Source organism: Sinocyclocheilus grahami, unplaced genomic scaffold, assembly GCF_001515645.1.
Source record: "Sinocyclocheilus grahami isolate Dianchi unplaced genomic scaffold, SAMN03320097.WGS_v1.1 scaffold221.1, whole genome shotgun sequence".
NCBI classification, from domain to species: Eukaryota; Metazoa; Chordata; class Actinopteri; order Cypriniformes; family Cyprinidae; genus Sinocyclocheilus; species Sinocyclocheilus grahami.
Genome location: NW_015505400.1, coordinates 1,395,806 through 1,404,065, shown reverse-complemented (window position 1 = coordinate 1,404,065; position 8,260 = coordinate 1,395,806).

The window sequence follows — 8,260 nt, the reverse complement described above, 5'->3', positions numbered from 1 at the left end:
TCTTGTTCTCGTGACCCCAGTCTCGTGTCTCGTCTCTCGTCTCATCTCGTTCTCGTGAACCCAGTCTCGTGTCTCGTCTTGTTCTCGTGAACCCAGTCTCATGTCTCGTCTTGTCTCGTTCTCATGAACCCAGTCTCGTGTCTCGTCTCGTCACGTTCTCATGAACCCAGTCTCGTGTCTCGTCTCGTTCTCGTGAACCCAGTCTCGTGTCTCGTCTCGTCCTCGTGAACCCAGTCTCGTGTCTCGTCTTGTCTCGTCTCGTTCTCATGAACCCAGTCTCGTGTCTCGTCTCGTCACGTTCTCATGAACCCAGTCTCGTGTCTCGTCTCGTTCTCGTGAACCAAGTCTCGTGTCTCGTCTCGTTCTCGTGAACCCAGTCTCGTGTCTCGTCTTGTCTCATTCTCGTGAACCCAGTCTCGTGTCTCGTCTTGTGGGATAAGTGTCTCGTCACACCCCTAGTATTTGAGTTCTCCTACTAGTATTTGAGATCTCATTTTTACGGAAGTCCTAAGAGGCCATGGATTATTAATATTTTACTTTTTTGTTTTCTCGTGATCTCAACATAACGAAAGTTGTTTTCTCATTATCAAAACTTAATTTTCTCGTGATCTCGACATAACAAAAGTTGTTTTTAGACTGTTTGATCTACTGTTGCTATAGTAACGAACACAACTTTGACACGCATCTGATCGACAGATAAACCGTGCGCATTTACTGTATGTTATGGATATTTCAGAAAATTCTGCTTTGCTTAGTAATAACGTCTACAATACTTAAATAAAGGCTAATCAATCACTGTTGATATTTTTTCCAGAGACAGTAGGCTACGCTAAATATTTTGTTTGTGTAATTAACATGTTTAAATGGTCAAAGCAACACCGGAGCGCCTTCAGAAGGATGCAGAGAACTATTCTAAAATCTTTTAGAGCTGTTTGGATTCAACTCACTTTATTTTCCTTTTATTTGAAATAAAATTATATATAATTTGTAAATTTTCAGTTTTCAGTTCTATACTGCCACCTGTTGGTGCAGTTGTGTAACTTAGAGAACAACAACTTGTTATGTCCAGATCACAAGATAATTAAGTCATGATCATGAGAAAACAAGAAAGAAAATATTAATAATCCATGGCCTCTTAGGACTTCCGTACATTTTATTAAAAAATAACCTAAAATAGGCTATGTTGCCTGGAGGAAACACAGTACCATAGAGGCTTAAAGGTAAAATGTGTCATTCAGTACCAGTAAAGTCACAAAACGCAAATGCAAAAATGAGCGTTTTCAAACAGGTTTCCCAACACTCTGCCATTGGACAAACAAACACATCGCCCCGCCCCAAAGTTATGCTATTGGTTGAGCCAATCTGATGTGTTGCTATGGAGCTCAAACAGAGCGATGTATTAATCACATCACAGTGTTTACACTTTTCAGGGGAATCAACCTATGAATGGCTTACTTATATATCTGTCTCTACAGAGATACAAGGTATTTTACCATTAAAAAAACATTACTCTTCACCTTTAAGTAAAACTGCATTGTTTCAGCACATGAAACCCTTGCCTAATTTCACATGATAGATCACAAGATGAGTTTTTGATGGATCGTGTATTGTGCTTTGCTAGATGAAAGCGCACTATAGCTTTATACAGTAAAAATGGAAAATGCATGCTCCCTTTACACTGTGTCTTTTGTCAGAAAAACAAAGCAATATCTCCCATAGGATGTCACAAACACTGATTGTGTCTGCGCTCGAAAATAATTTGATTTGCATGTTTCTCAGAAACCATCGCTGGTTACTCTTGCTTGTAAAGAGCACCTTTGCTAGAGGCCAATGTTTGAACCCAACTGGCAAATTCAAATATACATATGTGCAGCATAAACATCTTCTTGTTAATGGCGAAAGGCTGTGGAAACTAATAGTCATCACCTCAGCTTGACAGAGGGCTATCATTAACATGAGAATGAATGGCTTTAATTTGCAGAACAACAAGGGGGATTCTCAGAAAAGCTCTGTGTGCTCTTCATTTCTTAGATTTTTATGTCTGTTATTTGAATTGTGACATTGCCAAATCCTTTTCCACTTTCGTATGATGCCTTTGGTATTGTATGTAGTGGTGTAGAGAGAATTTCACCATGACGACAAATTAAAACAGTGACTATATGAGTCATTTAATCATTGAAGTGGGAAAGTGGGAATTGTGCAAGAGCAGCATAGAGGCACACGGCAACCAAACTGAACCGACAACACATAGATGTGCTCTTGATTCACCTTTCAGGTCTTGCTCGGAAATATTACAATGCACTGTTGCTTAATTGCACCAATATTAGCAAGCTACAATTATTTGAAAAAAAACGAGGGGTAATTACTTGTAATTACCAAATATAAATATAATTTAGTCATCCCCATGATGTTACAAACCTGTATATGACTTGTTTATTTTTTCACCATGTAATTTTGTGTTGAGCACAAAAGGAGAGATTTAGCAGAATGTTTGTGCTGCCCTTTTCCACACAATGAAAAAGAACTAGCTGTGTTAAGCGAATTTTCACAGGCAAGTTGTTTCAATAGGAATACAAACGATCGGGGATGAGTGAGAATATTTCCCCACGCAGACAGGGACCAATTTTTTGCGAGGGTGTATTGGACTTTTAGGTTGTTAAACAATATTTTTGACTGTAATTTTTTTTTAGATGTTACCAATTTTAGTTATCTATTTTTTCATTGTAGAATTTACTGTAATAAATTAGAACTATTAGCAAATAATATTTTTATTTTAAAATATGCACACATTCACTCCTAATTGTATGCGTAAAATGCTAATAACGGCTGTTAATGTTTCTTGTTGCATCACATTCAGTTATGAATTACATGAATCACATAAATTATAGCCTTTCTATTAAATTCAATACGGCAAAAAAGTTAAGTAGTTTGCATCACCGTCTGTCGTTTAACTTTTCTACCATAAAACAGTTTTCAAATATTAAATGTTTTGCTACTTACATCTTACCTCGCACTCTTTCACCATTCAAAATTAGGTGTCATGTTCAAAAAAGCCCACCTTCTTTGATTTGATTGGCCATCTCAAACATTTGATATTAACAAGCTCTGTTAGACCTACAAATATAGCTTTTTGTCATCCTAATGACAAACAGAGCAGCATCAAGCTATAATGATAACCTGTATGAATCCATCATACAGGTTTGGATTGACATGAGAGCATGACCTTTATTTTGGGCGAATTGTTTCTTTAAGAGCAATCCAGCAAAGAAGAAATAGTTCCAAAATATTAGCCCCCTTCATTCAACACAGTTCACTGTATGAAAAAAAAAAATATATATATATATATATATATATATATATATATGTTCTTTTCTACCATAAAACAGTTTTCAAATATTAAATGTTTTGCTACTTACATCTTACCTCGCACTCTTTCACCATTCAAAATTAGGTGTCATGTTCAAAAAAGCCCACCTTCTTTGATTTGATTGGCCATCTCAAACATTTGATATTAACAAGCTCTGTTAGACCTACAAATATAGCTTTTTGTCATCCTAATGACAAACAGAGCAGCATCAAGCTATAATGATAACCTGTATGAATCCATCATACAGGTTTGGATTGACATGAGAGCATGACCTTTATTTTGGGCGAATTGTTTCTTTAAGAGCAATCCAGCAAAGAAGAAATAGTTCCAAAATATTAGCCCACTTCATTCAACACAGTTCACTGTATGAAAAAAAAAAAAAATATATATATATATATATATGTTTGCCAGCATCAATTTGTGCCTTGTGGAATATGACACTGGGCTGATCATATTAGATCAATATCCATGTCTGTTCCTCCAGCAGCACTTGTTTTCTATCATCCAGGCACATAATGGCTTTTACTGTATTACTGCATAAAGGCCCAGGCTTTGAAAGTCAACTAATTGGAGACGTTGTTTTATTTTTTAAGATATGACTGCGAATGATCGAGCGCTATCATGTTCTGAGCGCGAGGTGAATACGCTAATGTCGAGGCCATTACCATACAGTTCAAATAATACTGAAGGTTCTGCATAATTCACACTCCTGCATATAATAATGCAACTCATTACAATGGAGCTCCTATGCTTTAAGGAGTGATATTAAAAATACATTATTCAGCCTGTTATACAACACGTTTCATCTGTCACTGAGGCAAAACGCTGCTTTGCATTATATGAACCTTAACATTATCACACAAAGAATGGATTAAACAAAATGTGGGAGCCTTGAAACGGCAGAGGAACCAGCAGTGCTGGGACTTGTTATCGAAGGCGGTATAAAATTTCACATTCAATTATTCTGCACGTACTTATTGTGTTTCATGTTAGTCTATCCTCGTCCATTTGAGGTGCTGCTAATACCAGTTGGGATAAAGGCAAATATTTCTCATTATGGTCGCTGGTTGTGACATGAGCAAACACCCACTCACATGCAGAGTCAATGGTTGCATCACGCATGAAAAGGCTTCAAACCGCTCTCCTGAGTCCCTGTCGACAGCCGACGGTGTCATTCTGGGACTGATCATAATGCTGATTAGAACATGAGCAGTACATTTGCAACACATGAATACAGGCCGGGGCTAGTTGGCTTATGGCCTGTATCTCAACAGCTATTAGGTTTTGAATCAAAAGTCTAATTTCACAAATGTGTGTTTTTCTCTAGCTGTGATTTTGTATGGTGGTTTCAAATAATTTTTTTTTTTGTGAATTCTGTGCTTCAAAGTGAAATTACAGTTTGTGTATATATATATATATATATATATATATATATATTAGGGATGCACTCGGGCCCGATACTGATCTCCTGTACTCATACTCGTAGTCGTACTCATTAAAATGCCCCGATACCAAACGCGGATACCACACAGCATGTGATAAGTGCCATATTCAGACAAAGAAACACTGACAACAGACAGCAGAATGGAGTTGTTAGAGATTAAGGATGTCTACAAAGTATATATATATATATATATATATATATATATATTGTTATAACATTACATTTATTTTCTTTATTAAATTATTTTTTATAATTTTTACTTTATTTATACACTTATTTAATACTTACATTTTATTTTACATTTTGTACAATTTATCTTCATCTTTGTCTTTCTCTATATGCACACACCAGTTATTTTAGTATCATTGATTATATTATAGTTTTTGATCATATTTAGTAATTTTTTAATTTGTTTTTGTCATTTTTTTTTCTAAATGTTTATATACTAAAATCTATTTAAAAATATGAAAATGTCTTAGTTAAACTAAACAAAAACGAGAAATGTTGGAAACTAGTGGAAATAAAATGTTATTTTTTTATTACACTTATTTTTTATTTAAAATAATTAGTTTGTTAATGATTATTTTAATGAAAAAATGAAAATACTGAGTTTTTTTGAATGGTTTTCGTTTTTCTAATAACCTTGTCACACACAATTACATTTAATTTTAATAAGAGTAATACAAACGATTATATAATAAGATATAAAAAAATACTGCAATAATAAATATTTTATTTTTATTTTCTTATTTTGTAATAATTCTATTATGTAATTGACATAATAATAATAATAATAATTAATATTATTTATATTATAGATTATTTTTATTTATAATAATAATAATAAATATTATTTATATTATATAGATTATTTTTATTTTATAATAATAATAGTAATGTATTATTATTAAATACTATTATTGTAATAATAATAATTATTATTATTATCATATACTATTGTATATGTGTGCATGTATTTGAATTTCTATTTCATAGTTTTATTGTTTACATTTTGACAACAAGGATTTTCACTCTGACAGCTTACCTCATCATTTATATTGTTTGTTTTTTGTATATAAACTGTCTGTCTGATATTACGACGTCACAACAACCAGCATGCATTGCTGTACTTGTTTGCAGTCATAGTATGAATGATGTGTTACACAGCACTGTGGCCGTGACGCAGCTCTCATAAAGAACCAGAATCGTGGTACAGTGACCTTTTTTATAGGTCTCGGCTTTATTGACAGGAAACATAAAGTGTTAAGTGTACAAGCTAGCCTTAGATAAAGATACTGTATCACATCTATTGGACAGATTCAAACACAATGGGCTTAGTTGATCTTATCTGTGAGACTAAGTGCTGCTCGCAAGATCCTGACCTTCCATTTGATATGCACAGAATAAGTTCAATCAAATCAAACAATTCACACAGCAGAAATGTCAGAACAACATGGGATATGACATTTTATATGTGCACCGCCGGTGCATTTCACACCGTGTGTGACACAGTGCATTCCTGTGATTGAAAGCGTTCTGTCAATAAAACCTGACCTTTGCAACTATTCTCTTTCTTTTTCTTATTTCACTTTAAACTAGTGCAGGCAAACACACAGTATTGCTCCAGATAAGACGACTCTAAAGCAACAAAATGATTCTTTTCAAATGAAACAACAGGGTGGGGTTGATTTACTTTTACTAGCGCTGCAGCGGGAAATTAATGATTTATACAATGAGCCCAAAAGACTCGATGAATTTCATTATGTAAGCAGCATTAATGGTGCCCACCAGGACTCCAAATGAATATAAACTACTCTTGAAGATAATGGGCCGTTATTATTGACTTCTGTGGAAACAAAGAGGAACCATATTGTTCATGTTTAAGTCTCAGGTTTCTAAAGAGGAACGATTCTTATGTAAATGATATGGGGAAAAGCGGTTGAAATGTCATGAGTTTAATGCAAACAAGGCCGAACGCTCTTAATCATTTGCATGGGTATAGAGCTGACAAAACAATCTAGGCAAAGCACTAAACCTGTTCGCTTGAAAAGAGTTTTACTGCACAACAGAGCTATCCGCCACATTTATTACCAGCGCAGAACAGCAATTGCGCCTGGTTTCCTCGAAGAATGCAAACATTATTTTTGTGTTCTGTAACACGACTGTAACTGCAATGAACTGAACGCGCCACGCTATTTTGCAATGAAAACAAGGTCTTAAATTACATGGCAATTTAGGAATGTGTGGAAAGCCAAGAGGCTACCAGTCAAGTATTCTGGATAACCCCCATAACTTTCTTCCACTGCAGGAAAATCTAACATCTGGTCCCATGACTGAGACCAAATGTCGGCTCTTAAATCCTTTCCATCCTAATTTATCCTTTTAGGCCACGCTATTTTGCAATGAAAACAAGGTCTTAAATTACATGGCAATTTAGGAATGTGTGGAAAGCCAAGAGGCTACCAGTCAAGTATTCTGGATAACCCCCATAACTTTCTTCCACTGCAGGAAAATCTAACATCTGGTCCCATGACTGAGACCAAATGTCGGCTCTTAAATCCTTTCCATTCTAATTTATCCTTTTAACTTGTAAAAATGTTTTACTTTGTCTCTTTTCTCTGTAATGCAGCAAAATTACTACATATATTACATTGCCTGAAGAGTTTTATGCCAGAACTAGCCAGCCCTGACAGCAGAGCAAAAAAAGGATAATGACAGCTGCCTTCAACACACAGCTTCGCTTTCTTCACATCTCATATAATTTCTGTGGCAAAGGAAAGGGGAAAAAAATTCAATTTAGTTTTCTCAGTGCTGTGTTATTTTGAGACTGACAGATAATTGAACTCATCTAAAAGAAAAGAAAAAAAGAACAGCCTCAAGATGGGATTACAGTATCTCCAGCTCTTTTAAGATACTTCCTTTCTGTGAAAGGAAATGTTTACCCATAAATGTCCCTATTTACTGACTATCATGTCACACCTGTAATCTAATTGCTTCCCATCACTTTAAGTTTCACAACAACGTCATGGCGTCAATGTGACGTGACCAAACCTGACTGAATAGACAGAAAAGTGACTTTCTGTCTGCCTGTCTGACTTTAGAAGACTTTAAATATAGTGCTCAAGTCATATCGACTACTTTAATGATATGTTGATGAATTATAACTGCCATATGGAAAAGTGTTGCAAGAAGATTTTTAAAAGTTTCTGTTTGAAACATGACAACATTCATTTTCATCTCTTTAAAAGAATCGTTCACCCAAAAACTAACATTTTGTCACCCTCAGGCCATCCAAGATATTGTAATTTAGCATTACATCACTTGCTCAGCAATGGATCCTCTGCAGTGAATGAGTGCCGTCAGAATAACAGCTGATAAAAACATCACAATAATCTACAAGCAATCACAACGACTCCAGCCCATCAAGGATGAGAGCAGGGAGAGCAGCG